The 15209-nt window shown below is 35.6% G+C and overlaps 2 long non-coding RNA genes and 1 pseudogene across 2 annotated transcripts; 1 reads left to right on the top strand and 2 right to left on the bottom strand.

The window, feature by feature from the left end:
• Positions 1–7930: 7930 nt before the first annotated feature.
• Positions 7931–14516, top strand: LOC133716460 (probable inactive 2-oxoglutarate-dependent dioxygenase AOP2; annotated as a pseudogene).
• On the bottom strand, positions 10558–11715 carry LOC133713708 (uncharacterized). Its single transcript, XR_009848208.1, has 3 exons — positions 11537–11715; positions 11234–11303; positions 10558–10613 (listed from the first exon to the last, which is right to left on the bottom strand). It is a non-coding gene; the product is annotated as an uncharacterized LOC133713708 (long non-coding RNA).
• On the bottom strand, positions 12464–13308 carry LOC133713928 (uncharacterized). Its single transcript, XR_009848332.1, has 3 exons — positions 13002–13308; positions 12798–12876; positions 12464–12676 (listed from the first exon to the last, which is right to left on the bottom strand). It is a non-coding gene; the product is annotated as an uncharacterized LOC133713928 (long non-coding RNA).
• Positions 14517–15209: the final 693 nt, after the last annotated feature.

The raw sequence follows: 15209 nt of genomic DNA, 5'->3' as shown, positions 1-15209 counted from the left end.
TTCTTTTCTGATCATTGTTACTTCTTTTCCAACCAGAGTTATTGAAGTTGAGTCTTAGCAACTTGGGGCATTGACTCTTGTAGTGGCCAACAGTTTTACAATAGTTGCAAGTCACCTGACTGTTGAACAACGAACTAAGGGACAAATCTGCCATTCTTCTTCTTCAAGCAGCAACACAAACCACAAAATTTGACACGGCTAAGGAAGGAGAGGCTGACGGCAAGGTATTGCAAACTTTAGGGTTTTAGGGAAAAAGGAACAGAGGAAGAAGACAAAGGACAAACTCTTAAAGAGTACAATGACAAGTTTGCAGCGGAAACAAACGAACAGAGTCCAGACGGATCTCTGCTCTGATACCAAGTCAAACAGAACAAAGACAAAGAAAAAGTTTGGGAATTTCTGACATATTGATCTTCTCCAAAGATGGAGTATATATACAAAGTATACACATTCCTAATAGGAAACTAATTACACCGTGATATTCTCCCCCTTAACTACATGATATCCTCCTTAACTATACAATCCTAATTATACTACAATTCCTACAATTATGGAGAGTGACTCACGCCAACAATCATGACTCCAACATCCTAGCCGTGACTACAAGCAAGGACAGAAAAATATGAGACAACTGTACTAGTGGTACTACAAGTGAAATGAACTTGTGAACCTCTATGATATATATCAGTTTTTTGAAGCTGAACTTGGCTAATTAGGTAACTTGGTAAATTAACATACATATTATTAATTACAAGCGAAGTCTATAAATAAGTGATAACTTTGTCAATTACTGTTGGAAAGGAAAGATCCCACATTGAAATAGTGACAAAGATAATGTAACTTATAAGTGGGTGGCTCTTACCAAATTGTACCGAGGCCTTTTATGATCAAAACTCAACACCTAACGGGTGGTTAAGTAGGGACAGTATTGGTATAATGGTGAGCCACGGGCCACGCTTGCCGCTGTTTAACATGGTATCAGTTATGTCGCCATCATGGACTCAGATTTGGGTTCATTCATTAATTGATTCACCAACCTTTTCTCCAATCATGGACCCAATTTGGGTTCATTAAATTGGTTGGATTATTATGTGATTGAGCAAGTCTCTAATATGGGAAGTCATAGAGGTTAATCGTATTGGGATCACTCTGGATTCTATCCTCATCAGACATGAGACTTGTGTTTTCACGAAACCAGGTATTTTCCATCTAAGTGTGTACACAATACCCGTATTAAATGGACAAGTTCAAAGGTAAGACCCATATCTTCCCATATCTTCACAGAAATTACCAAACTCGTGTGAGTTATACTCACCACCACGGTCATGTCTTAGTTTCTTGCTATGTAGGCCACTTTGCTTCTCCATAATTATTTTAAATTTCTTGAACACATTGAATATCTCTGATTTGTGCCTCAGGAAATATAACCAGACCATTCTTGAATAATCATCCACAAAGATCAGAAAGTACTTGTTGTCGGCACAAGTTGTTGCCTGCATAGGACCACACACATCAGAGTGGATGAGCTCGAATCGTTTGGAAGCTCTCTATGCCTTCTCTTTTAATTCACTGTGTTGTTTTTCAAGTGCATAACCATCACATACTTCTCCAGCTTCTTGAATCGATGGCAGACTGAAAATCATATCTTGCTGCTGTAATTTCTTTAAGCGCTGAAAATTTAAAGGACCAAGCTGTCTCCTGTGTCATAACCATGATGATTCCATCACATCCACTTTCACTGCTATGAAAGTTGAATATTTCATAATGAGGGGAAATGTCTATTCCCTTGCACTCCCACTCTCGCAGGAAGATTCTTGAAGCTCATGTCTGCTGCATACATACTGACTACTTCATTTCCAAATTTGACATATGAGCCATTCTCTATCATCTCACCAACACTGAACAAATTTTGATCGAAACGTGAAACCAACATCACTTCTTTGATAAGTCTTCTCCCCTTCTTGGTCTCAAGGAGAGTGCATTTCCCACATGCTTTAACCAATTCTTCATTTATCATCTTCACTGTTGAAGTCATGAAAGGATCAAAATCAATTAGGATAGACATGTTTGTTGTTGTGTGGCTACTGCAGCCGCTATCAATGTACCACACATTGTCATTTTGTTCAATAGATGTTGTATGACAAGCACAAAAAAGTGTGCCATCACCATTTACTTGTTCTAAGTAATTAATCATTATTGTTGAAGTTATAGTGTTTTTGTACATGCCCAAACCTTTCACACTTTGAGCATTTAGGCTTACCTTTGAACCAATAGATACCACTTTGGTATTTTCTACAAACCTTGCACTCTGGCAGAGAAGAACTACTAATGCTAATGCTGTCAGTATTCTTTATTGACGTATTAGTCTTTCTATCCCATTTTTTGCCTTTTCCTTTCCAGTTCTTTTTAAACTTGGAAAAAACTACTTATATCTTGATTAGAACCACTCTGATTCTCTCTTGAACCACTGTTAAGATATTGAAAAACACTCTTTGTTTTATTCTTTGCATGTGTTTCTAATCTCTGATCAAAAGTTTTGAGAGATGTTATAACAGCCTCTTCACTCAAGGTCTTCATATCTTTTGTTTCTTTAATGATTAATGCAACTATCGTTTCATACTTTTCAGTCAAACCGAGAAGAATATTTTGAACTATCCTTTTCTCTGGGATAACTTCACCGTATGATTTCATTTAATTTACAACAAAACTGAGCCTAGTCAAATAATCTTTAAGAAATTCATCCTTTTTCATTTGGGTATATTCAAAATTCCTTCTTAAAAACTGAAATTTTATTGCTCTAACCTTTGTTGTACCTCTGGTTTCTTGTTACAAGTAGCGTTTGATGTCTCCTCATTTGAAATGCGGAAAGCATCATCAGTCACTATACCTTAAATCACAGCGAGGGCTTTAGCATCCCTTTTCGGATGTTGCTCTTCAAAACCAATTACTTTGCTGCGGTAAGAGCATCTACGCCTACAGGCACAATGTAGTCTTCTTTGACAAAACTCTAAAGATCATGTGAGATGAAAATTGTTCCCATAGTCACAATGTAGTCTTCTTTGACAAAACTCTAAAGATCATGTGAGATGAAAATTGTTCCCATCTTGATTCTCCAGAAGTCATAGTTCTCACTGTTGAAGATCATAGTACCTATATCACGTGCTGCTACTTGTGCCAGCCATGATTTTGATGAAATTGATTCTAGAACTTCACTGTTTGAAATCTCCCTAATTGAATCACAATAAGCCCCAAACTCTTAGATCATATTAGAGCTATGATACCATGTTAGTGCTTGATGGATCCTATGCACTCACACAATTTCACAACAGCAAATATGATGACTGCGGTAGCAGATAATTTCATGCAGTGTAGTAAATGAAGATAGGCAGAGAGAATGAAGGAGTCATGCTCACACTGTAGCTACGACCTATTTTCTGTACTCACACAATTTCACAACAACAAATATGATTAATGCGGTAGTAGATAATTGCTGTGATAACAGATGAAGAAAGGCAGAGAGAATGAAGGAGTCATGCTCACACTGTAGTTACGATCTATTTTCTTAACTCAACAACTGATTTGTGAGGCTTCAGACATCTCCCTAAGTCAACACTGAAGATGATCAAAGCCATACATGAGGCATATAATCTGACCATACAAAACGAACTACAGTAAAACATTTAAAAGTATAATTTTAATAACATATATAAACCATTCATTATCTAGAACGGGCCTCTATATGGGGGAGGATCTAGAGAGGGCCTCCTTAAACTTGAAGTGTAAGGATGTTTTTATTTTTAGCATGTAGTTTAATAATCTAAACCGTACCATTCGTTCTCTAGTTACATACACACATATGAATCCTACCCAAATCAGAAAACTTTTAACCATTCGATAAGCACAGTGTCGTTTTAATTTTATCTAACGAACTACATTTGTTTACACAATTTTGAACGACCAAATGATTATGGCTTTGGTTGATTTTTCGTATACACAATTCTTGCATGAGAATCTAAAGCCTCTAATTCTTAAAGTAAGGAGGTCATTTGTGTGTGTGTATGCGCTTGCGCGCGCGTGCTTGTCTGTGTTCTGAAATAGTATTGTTTCCGACAGGACCGACCCGTGGGCAAGACAACTAAGGCAATCGCCTTGGGCCTCACTCTTGAGAATACCTCACTTAATCTAGATCCTTATGAACTGTTTATGTCCTAGAAATGCCTGGTATATGACTTTATGGCCCAATGTTTAATTAAAGACTTAAAAAACTTGAGGCTTCTTAGTCCAAAGTTTGAGCCTAGTGAAATTGAGGGCTTTTTTTAGGAGAAATTCATTATAGACCCAATTCCTATAAAATTCAGTGGAAAAAACCCATCAATTATTTTTTTTTCAATCTACATCCAATTATGCCAACTAGGATAAAATATTACCTTTCTTTTTTTCTAAAAATTACACATATTGCCACTATTTAAATCTGATAAACATAAGTCAACTAGTAAGATTAACGTCCTCTTTAAATACCTTAATTGTAGATTTTAAATACCTTAATTGTAGATTTTTTTATTAGTCCCATTATTCCAGCAATTTTCCTTCTACTCATCATTATGGCTAGAATTATGGAGTTTTTCCTTGCACATTTGTTAATTCAAATGTTTTATAGATTTAAATGAATTTAGAATTTACTTTTTGGCAATTTAAACTTTTTGTTTGGTGGGGTGGTAAGGCTTTGGTCTCATATATAAGAGGTCAGGAGTTCGAGCCCCATCAAGGGTGGGGTTTTTTTTTAAACAAAAAAAAAAAAAAAAAAAAAAAAAAATTCTATTTTAAAGGTAGATTTTGTGTTCAGAAACTCAACTAGTTAGTATTAGTTGTTCTTATCTGTTGTGTTTTGCAACACAACTCTAGATTTATGTTTTTCATCCATGCATTTACTTGCAACTTGACTTAAAGGTAGAGGCTTAAGTTTTTAACCTAGCTAATAGAATTTTTTTTTCCTAATTACAACATAAAGATTAGACGCGTATGTTTAACTAACCTCACTTATAGGAATTTTCATATCAACCTATGATTCATTTTTCACATCAACCTCTTTCTTAGATATTCTATATATCATTGCGATTTTACCATATTTCTTAGGTTCAATCTCTAACTCATTGCTATATGCATACACCTATAGGTAATAATTGGGAATGAACAACCATCAAATTAATATGACAATATACAAAAGGAAAAGTTCAAACTTAGAACAAGATACTTTACCACAAGATACAGGGCAGAATGATGAAAAAAGAAAAGATTTGAAAAAACTAAATCTAATGAATAACATACCTTATTAGTAGATACCACACTTTTAAAAGCCAAAAATTAGAAATATAATATGATCACGAATGCATAGGTGATACACAAATTCACGACAATAATTTGAAATTTTTCTAGTCTTAAGGAACATGAACTAGTATCTCTATAGTTTGAAATCATGGTGCTATATATAAAAGTTTTGAAAATAAAAATTTGAAATCAAAGCATGCACGAATTAAGCCATATGATTAACTCTTTCCATATGACTTTCTACAAACTACTAAAGGGTACAATGGGAACACAAAAGTGGATGAAAATTGTATTAATTGAACAATCTACTGAGTAAAGAATGTTTCATGATGTGGATTTGGTGTAGATTGAAAAGAAAAAGTGATTGGGTTTAACCTAATAAATCATTGTAAAATTGGGTTTAAAGCTAATTTTCTCCTTTTTTTAGGCCTTTTTTGTCCAAATCAACTTTGTTCACATAAACTTATTGAGGCTTTCTGACTTTGTTGGGCATGTTTTTGTAAACACGAAAAATCCTGCAACGAATTAAAGAAGGACACGTGTACAAAATAATAATTTTATTAATTTAAATGCGGGTTACAATCTCTGTAGATGCTCTTTCACAAAATTCTCCTCTGATTCGATCTCTGACGTTGATTTGATCCAAGGGTGGCGAGCACTTGATCTTGAATCGAATGGTTGTAGTGTGAGCTTCTTGCTATGTTGACGATTTGAGGAAGACGATTGACCAAGGGCTGTAGAAGATTGATCTTGATCGGATTTAAGCCACTAGTTCTGTCACGTGATGAGTGTTCTTCGGCTTTGGTAGGGGATGAACCAGCACGTGCGTTTGGTGCTTGTTGATTCTCCACGAGCTTGATGAAGAACTTGTAGAGGATTTACTTTGTTGAAGACAACTTGAAGACGACGGATGATCAAGGGCTGTAGAGGCTTGAACTTGATCAGATTTGAACCACGAGCGGTGTCACGTGGCGAGCATGACTTTTGATGGTGGATGAATCAGCACGTGTGTTTGGTGCTTGTTGATCCTCCGCGTGTTTGACGACTTCCGAGCTTGTAGGTGATTTCCCTTGCTTGTCTGAAGTCAGCAAGGTGAAGAGACCGGCTATTTGGCAGCTTGATGGTTCTTCACGAGCTTGGGAGACTCTGAGCTTTGGAGAGGTTTCTTCCGTCTGCTTGCGTCCCTCTGTCTGTCGTCGTCCTCGATGGTGTACTTGACTCAAGGGCGATTGACGCTTGATCTTGAGTCGTATGATGGCCACGAGGGTTGACAAGTGACGAGTGCTTTGGCTTGAGGTTGGTGATGAACCGGCTATTTGGCAGCTTGAAGGCTCTTCACGTGCTTGAGGACTTATGAACTTTGGGAGTGATTTTTCTCTCCTTCCGCTGAAGTCCTTCTCTTGATTTGAGAGGGGGTATTTATAGTGTCAGCGTCTCTCTTAATTTGGAATGCCTTGATGACACGTAATTAATTGCATTTTTATTAATAGCATAATCAAATCAATCAGCTTTAATTGATCGATTTAATCACGACTATTAAGGAATTGAGCCAATCAATTTGATGGCTGATTTTAATTGTATTTCATTAATAGCATAATCAAATCAATTAGGTTTAATTAACTGATTTAATCACGACTATTAAGGAATTAGCCAATTAATTTGATGGTTGATTTTCGTCTTGATTATCAATTTAAATAAATTAATATCTAATCAGCAGACGAGATTTAATACTTGATTTTATTCGGAATCAATTGATTTGATTGATCCGCTTTAATATCAATTGATTTAGCCGGAGCAAATTCATTTATTGCCGTCAGGCCTTTCATGTGTCGCCAAGTGTCATTCTCTGAGTCTGTGTGATTTTGCTGACTCACAAGCCACGTGGACATTTCGTGGGACCCACATGCTGACTAAATTTGTTCAGTCATAATTTTGAGTGTTGACCGAATTGTTTAATGAATTTATTTTCATTAAATTTTTGGTGTCTACAGTTTTGTCAATAAAATTGAGGCTTCTAGTTAATGTAATTATAAGTTATGTTTAACACTAACTGAAGACATCAGAAACAGAAAATGTTGAACTAAAGTTATGAAAAGAAGAGTAATTTCCTCCGAAAATTTATCACAGTCTATCTTTTGTGGTTACTTTATACTGTTTGAGTGATTCCTACTGTTAACTATTCGGATGCCAATGCTATATCAATTTCTGATTTTAGCAGAACTCTATTGTTCGGAAATTATAATATTGTTGGTAGCTTGTGTCTAAACTCTATTTCTTACATGCATATACTTGTTTTATGTGATTGGTATATGTATCTGATCTTATACTGTTCTTGGATTTTCTGAACAGCCACCATGTCTTCAAAACCTAAGATCCTTTAAAGAGTTGATAATTACAGACCAAAATTGCATCTCATCCGGTCATTGATACCAGCTGAGAGACTTTTAAACACTTGAAAATTCAGTATTTGGTTATATATCATTGTCACTTCAAGAGCTGTGCAGTATTTATAAATAAAACACCAACAAAAAAGGCCTTCATCAGAAACACAAAGGAACTGCTACATTTGAGATACAATACTCCTCTCCAGGAGAAACAGTAGGAAATGGGTTCAGATTTTCAAAACCAAATTCCGAGCATAGAGTTCTCACTCAATTCATTAGAAATAGACCGAGGAACTTACAAGTGGCCGGTATCAATTGTGCAAGAGGGTTCGAGAGGCATGTGAATGTTATGGTTGTTTTGAAATAGTGTATGATAAGACACCTCTGCAGTTAAGAGCTGAGACCTTCTCTATGATAAGGCACCTTTTCAGCCTTCCGGTTCAGATCAAACAGAAGAATATGAATCCAAAGCCTTACCATGGTTACTTTGGGCAGTATGCAAGTATTCCATTGTTTGAGAGCTTTGGACTTGAAGAGGCCTCCAACTATGACTCTGAGAAACTTCACAGAACTAATGTGGCCAAATGGTCATGACCAGTTTTGGTAATTGCATGTATAATGTTTTCATTGTTTAACCTATTTCCACATCTATAATCTTGAATTTGTCATTCGATTTTTGGTTAATACTATATATTTCTTTCTTGTTGATGCAGTCAGACTGTAGTTGATATGATAAAGCAGCTGGATGAGCTTAAGGTTATGATTGAACTGATGATTCTTGATAGTTATGGTTTAGGAGAGAAATCGAATTCAATCATCGCATGTCAAACACTGCTTCGAATAATGAAATACAGCTCATCTCCATCTGGGGAGTACATGCAGGGGCTTCATGCTCACACTGACAAATTATTAAGCACAGTCATTTGTGATGATCAAGTTTCAGGACTTGAATATCAAGCCAAGGATGGACAATGGATCAAGTTTTCTCTATCTCCTAACTCCTTTGTATTTATTCACTATGCCAATAACATCATCAGACGACAGACAATGACTGTCGTCTGATATGTAAAAAATCTGTCGTCTAGTAAGCTGATATCTGATTGACGTTCAGACGAAGGGTAAAGCCCGACGTCAGAAATTCACTCAGACGACAGACACCTAAAAAAAATCTGTCGTCTGAATGTGCTTAAATATGCACAAATTGTAAGTATATGTGGTTAGATGTGAAATAGAACAACAGTCAAATGTTGTTGTTGCCAAACTCTAGCAACAGTCTTTACAAAAAATCTATTGTCTGTTTTAATATGAGACGACAATAAATTGTCGTCTGAATTGTAGAATTTTAAAGTTTCTTTGTTACATCTGTCGTGTGAAATGATTTTACACAACAATAATCTGTTGCGTGAATAACACTATGACTACAAACTCTTATCTTAGTTTGCGGATTCTGGTTGTTTCAAACAATAGAATTTTACTTGAATTCTATTGTTGGATGTTCAGTTGTTTTCCTTTTTATGTTGTGTGATTTGGTTTACAACCACAGAATTTGGCTTCAATGTGTTGTTTTTTTCTTAATAAAGCAACATACATTCTAAAACCTGGAAACCACAGTAATGTAGCATACATTCATCAGAACCTGAAAATATAAACCAAAATATTCCATTCATATAAAAAGTGGAAATCGCTTTGTACCATATATTCATCAAAAACCTGGAAACCACTAACAACATATCCATTGATAAACACTGCAAAAACTGTACGATAGTCTTCAACTTCCAAAAAGAATTTTCCTTGACAATTTGATTTCCTACAGTTGACCTGCAAAAGTAGATAACTAAATAGAATCATACTCCTGTAGATAGCCACCGCCAAAAAATGCAGCAACAAACCAGGGCATTCTCATTTATATCACTACAGCTATATCTAAAATTATCCTTAAGTGCCTATTAGCATGATAATGTGTAGAGCCAAGGGCACTATAGAACCAAACTTCAGTTTCAACATTGGGAATCCAAGAAAGCAATGAATTTGGCTTTGTCAAAGATAAATAGATTTTCAATTAAAAAATGAAGAGGGAATAGTTTTTCACCTGGTTTAATGCCCAATTTGTAATGCCTTCTTGAATAAGATTGATTGAGATTAGTGCTCTGAAGTGTAAAACAGTTTTCTTATTAATGAACAAATATAAATTTGTCAACTCTTTTAACTCTTTTAAGCAATACCCCCTCATATTCTATGCAAAAAAAAAAAAATTTAAAAAAAACTATCTAAACTCAGATTCTCTAGTTAGCACAGCACACTATCAAGGAAATTGCTAGGTTTTAGAAATGAGAATTAAGATACTAAGATAAATACGTCATTGAGTATCTACAATTACTAAAGCAGCTAAAAGTATCCATGACAGAAAAGATTCTCCAACACTAAAAGAGATAGAAAAGATGCAATGAACAAATCATAAATTATACTCGATTGAGTTGAGAAACTATAGTAAATAATCTTTATCAGCTCAAGTCACGGGATTCCTTAATAGTGTCAGTAAATTACACCTTTTCAATCGGTGACCATGTAGCATTTATAAATTTGAAGTGGTTTTAATTTTTTCATGTACAGCAGCAATCCTACTTCTGCAGTCCCAGGAATAAATCTATATCAAAGAAACACATCTATATATAAGCATGTATGCCAAACTTTGATAGCAATACTAATTGTGTTCATATCTTTCCTCCAATTCATACATATCTCCCTACCAACATAGATCAATCACTCGTCATTCAACAATGATAGCTTCTGTGTTTCTTTTTCATGCAAAACAATTACATACCCATGAAATAATAGCTCAAGTCTTTACCTGTCAAAGCATGATTGCAGCTCCAAATTCAACCCCTATTCCTTATCTAACTCTGCCTTCAAACCCAAAACCAGAAACTTAGAGTCAGCAATTGTTATAGGCATGTTAGAGCTGAACATAGTCTATTACAATTGTTGATCAAATTTTCCAGTAAAGAAAGACATAACACTGAAACCAGTTGTAGAATATAGAGTTGCGCTCAGTTGGTCCACCTCAGGATCAGATGTAAAGCAACGAAAGAAAGAATTAATGAGGAAGATAGATTCAAAAAAAGAAAAAGAAAGCAAAAAAGAAACAGGAAAAAGGAAAAAGAAAGCAGAAAGAAACAGGAAAAAGAGAGCAAAAGAGAAACAGGAAACAGGAAGAAGGAAGCGAACAGTAATGGGTTTTCTTAGATTTATTTACTGAATGTAACATAGATGCATCAATTGCTGTATCTTTTCCTCCATATCATTCTCTCGATGAATGTTAGTATTTTCTGTTTTGACAATCATAGGGTGATTTGGAAGGATTCGCTGTTGACTTTAGGAAAGTAATGTTCATCTAAAGAATGATATGAAGGAAAAGGTATCACGATTGACATACATATTAGTTACAGGCGTAAAGAGTACTTCGTAAAGTGTGATGCGTTACATGAGTTGATATATGATTTATGTTACACTGGATTGTGGTTTACCTTTGCTTGAACTTCCCCCAGGACTGGAGTTTGATATGTTCTGGCTGAAAATGCCAAGAATTAATTGTTTCTGAAAGCAGGTACTATGATTAATATCAGCATAAAAAAGAGAAGAAAGTAATCAAAGTTGATGAATTAGTGAGTGAATATGTATGATTGATGTAACTAAGAAACTAATGTTTAGTCTATAAGTGAAATATAGATAATGCTAATGATTTTGAAGTTACGACAATCCAACTCAAACAGCAGATTAAGAAAGAAGAAGAATTTTATGTGTAGCAATCAGTGACTATAAACAATTACCTCTTCTGCTTGCAGACCGCTTTCCAACAAGATCACTAAACTTCAAATTTCACCAACCAAACCAAAACAAACTCAAACTCAGATGCAGAGCAATCACTCCTTTTTCGCTTTCAGTCTCTCTGTATGTGTACACCAGAACAAATAGAAGCTGTGAGAAGTAGCAATTGGGAAAAAAGCATTTTCCAATTGAAAGAATAGCAAATCTGATATAATTCAACACGTTATGCAAAAACCAAATGAAGCAATAGGAGAATGATAAACAAATATTTAGGTTATTTAGGTGGAAAGTAGCTACCCAAAAAAAGCAGCTACCAAACAATTGTCTATCACATTAAAGTACAAACCGTCGATTATCTGATCAATCATTTGCTAATGTTAGGACAAACGAAAGAAGTAAAATTCCAAGTTCTATATCAAATATAGGAGATGAGATTTGAAAAGGGAAGAGAAGATGATGAGACTAAAAAAAGGAACTGTAAAAACGATGAGATTATATCAGATGATTGATGACTAACGTGAATGTAGTTGCAGAACAAAACTGTAAGGAAACTATGATAGCTTCCTAAACCTTTTAGTGAAGCTTTACTAAACATACAAACTCTTCTATGCAATTCATTTACTTTAATTGGAAATAAGAAAGGTCGAACACAAAGTGCTAACAATTCTTTTCATTCCTTTCCAACTCTTTTCATTCCTTTCCAGTTCCGATATTCAAATTAAACTAATGTGCTAACAATTTATTGTTGAGGTAAATATCTTTGCAAAACTTCTTTTCTTAAGCACTGATCCTTTACTTCTTTGACATGCATGATTCCAATCCCAAAAAGTAATATCAGGCCAGAAATAGTAAAGAGATAGACAGATTGGCAAGAATTATGGCTGTACGTTGAAAGAACAATGGTGAGTTAGAAGAGAAATTACCCATCATAACGAGGCTGAACATTTTTTTTCAAAGCCAACAATAGTTACACATAGCTGCAATAGGTTGGAGATCATATCAACTCTCCTCGGGTGTGGTGAACCGTTCATATGACCTTCACATTAAGACACCCTGCTCCAATCTGGCTTTCTACATCATCATCCTTTCTTAGAGGAATCGAAGCAACTAAATTCTTCTGTGGCCATCCAAAAATCTGTGCCCTGTCACAGAATACTAACTTCCAGTTCAGCATAATCGATAGCTAAAAATCCATGAAACAAAATACCAAGTGCAATTTCCACTGGAAAAATAAAACAAGGGTGAAAAATTCAAGAGGTTTACATTGCTTGGTTGAGCACCACTGGAGCTGGAGACTTTAGCAGCTGCACTAGTACAGAAACCCTTATGTGAAAGTTTCAATCTGTATGCATATTTGACAAGCTTTCTTCACATGACAATAGATACCCAACATTATAGAAATCAAAGCATAAACCAATAGAGCAATATAGAAATCAAGTAAAATTGTAAAGTAAAGAAGTCACTCACCTCAAATCCTAAATAGGACCAGAACTAGAATGAAAACAAGGCTCTAGAAGATCTGCCCAACTTCTTTCAATTCTTCAACATCCGGAATTTCGATGGTGAAATTCCATGATCATGAGATCAAATTCTCACATCTTCCTAGTTGCAGTACCCGAAACTCCTAGACCAAAATCCTATTTTAGAACAGAAACTCTCCATAAGACCGACTCATCATCGAGCCCAAAATCTCTACCTCTTTCTCCCTTCCCATCTTCTTCTTTTCTTTTCTTCTCTCCCTTTCTCCTCCTCTGTTCGTTGTCCTTGTTCCTTCTTCTTCTTCTTTTTTCCTTTCTTGTCTAATCCCCTTCATCCCCAGTTGACAACAACTCACCCTTATCCCTTGATTAGAAAACCAAAACCACTAACAACCAAAATCAGATTGAAAAAATCAAGGAATCAGATTAGATTAGGGTTTAGAGAATTAGGGTTTACTTACCCCCGGACGATGAAGGACTCGTAGTCCCGAAAATCCTTGAGGTGGAGGACGTTGATGTCGACGGAGACGCGAGCTTTAGACATAGCTGTGAGATTAGGAGGCGAGATCTGAGTGGGCTTGGGTTAAAGGAGAGGAAACCAATTTGTTTTTTTGTTCTGTTGTAATAAGCAAGCTAAGAGGGAGTTCGATATGGGTGAGGAGGGAATGAATCTGAAAAATGGGTGAGGAGGGAATCTGAAAAATGTGCAGCGCGAAACCATTCTTTTTGGTTTGATAAATTTGTCGGGGAGAGAGAAATCATTAAAAGTTTGGAACTAAATTCCTTCATGTTGTGCCAAAAAAAAAATAGTTCCAACAAAATCCAAAGCCAATTTACTCTTTTGACAAGACGACAGATATATATGTTGTCTGAATACAAACAAAAAAAAAAAAGCTACGATCCAAAACGAAATCAATTTATCTCCTTTGACGAGACGACAGATAACTGTTGTTTGAAAATAAACTTAATTCTCAAAACTAACTTACCATGGTATGTTGCTATATTCAGACGACAGTTTTTACACTGTCTGTCGTTAAATTATATCAGACGACAGAAACCAACCTGTCTGTCGTCTGAGCTCTGTCGTCTGATAAGGTTATTGGCATAGTGATTGTTGGAGATCCTCTTATGGTACAGATTACAATTAAATCATTTATAACTTGGGTAAATTAATTAGACCAAACGTGTATACAAGACCTTGAGTAGTCATGTGTTATTGTCCAATGTCCATGGTGGCTTGCAGGCATGGAGCAATGGGAGCATGCATCCAGTGAATCATTGAGTCATGATGTGTGGAGAAAACGAAAGATATTCTCTAGGAGCATTTGCAGTCCCAGTAGAGGGTACCATCATCAAGGCACCAAAGGAATTGGTAGATGAAGAACATCCCTAAATTCTCAAGGACTTTGACTATATGGAATTTTTTGATTTCTCCTACTCAGCCGAAGGAAGGGTCATAGACTCAGCAAAGATTTCTCCTACTCAGCCGAAGGAAGGGTCATAGACTCAGCAAAACAAGTGTTTGTATTTGCTGGACTTAGCACTTGATAGCATAAGTTCACACCCTAGTAAACAAGGATCAGTTTTTTTTTTTCTCCCCTTTTTTTCCATACTGCTAAAAACTTTGTATCTGCCATTTCCCTTTTCTGGTGAATAAAAGATTTTCCAGTGCCAGGATTCAGACCTGGTAACTGATTATCCGTATGTTTACTATTATTATTATTCTCCAGGGGCGAAAACGTAGGAGAGGCAGAAATGAGAACTGAACTCTAGCTATTGTTGAGTTATTGCTCTACTACTTACTGGAACTAAATAAGTAAATATCGCAACATATATTTACCTCTTTAACTTAACGTGCGAGGAATGTAACAAAGTGAAACAAAGAAAGAGCAAAACAATATTAACGGCTGTTAATTTGTACTGAAACAACTTTCCGGTAGCATAAGTATCTATTGTATTTATTACTGATAGCTAGTGCTGGAATATGAACCTCCTCTATACATTTTTCATCTGTTTCCTTGTGGTGTATCCTAAACACTTGGTTGTAATTTTTTAACCTTAATACCTGGAATATGAGTTGAGCTGTAGTGCGACTGTGGGAGTAACTTTCTCTACTTCACTGATCGTCATTACAAGGCAAGTCCATTCTGCATTATTCTGCAGAGACCTTTTTTGTTACACAATTTCGTTTACTATA

The sequence above is a fragment of the Rosa rugosa genome, chromosome 6 (assembly GCF_958449725.1).
Source record: "Rosa rugosa chromosome 6, drRosRugo1.1, whole genome shotgun sequence".
NCBI classification, from domain to species: domain Eukaryota; kingdom Viridiplantae; phylum Streptophyta; class Magnoliopsida; order Rosales; family Rosaceae; genus Rosa; species Rosa rugosa.
Note: the sequence above shows the minus strand (reverse complement) of the source record. Positions and strands in the feature narration are given on the sequence as shown.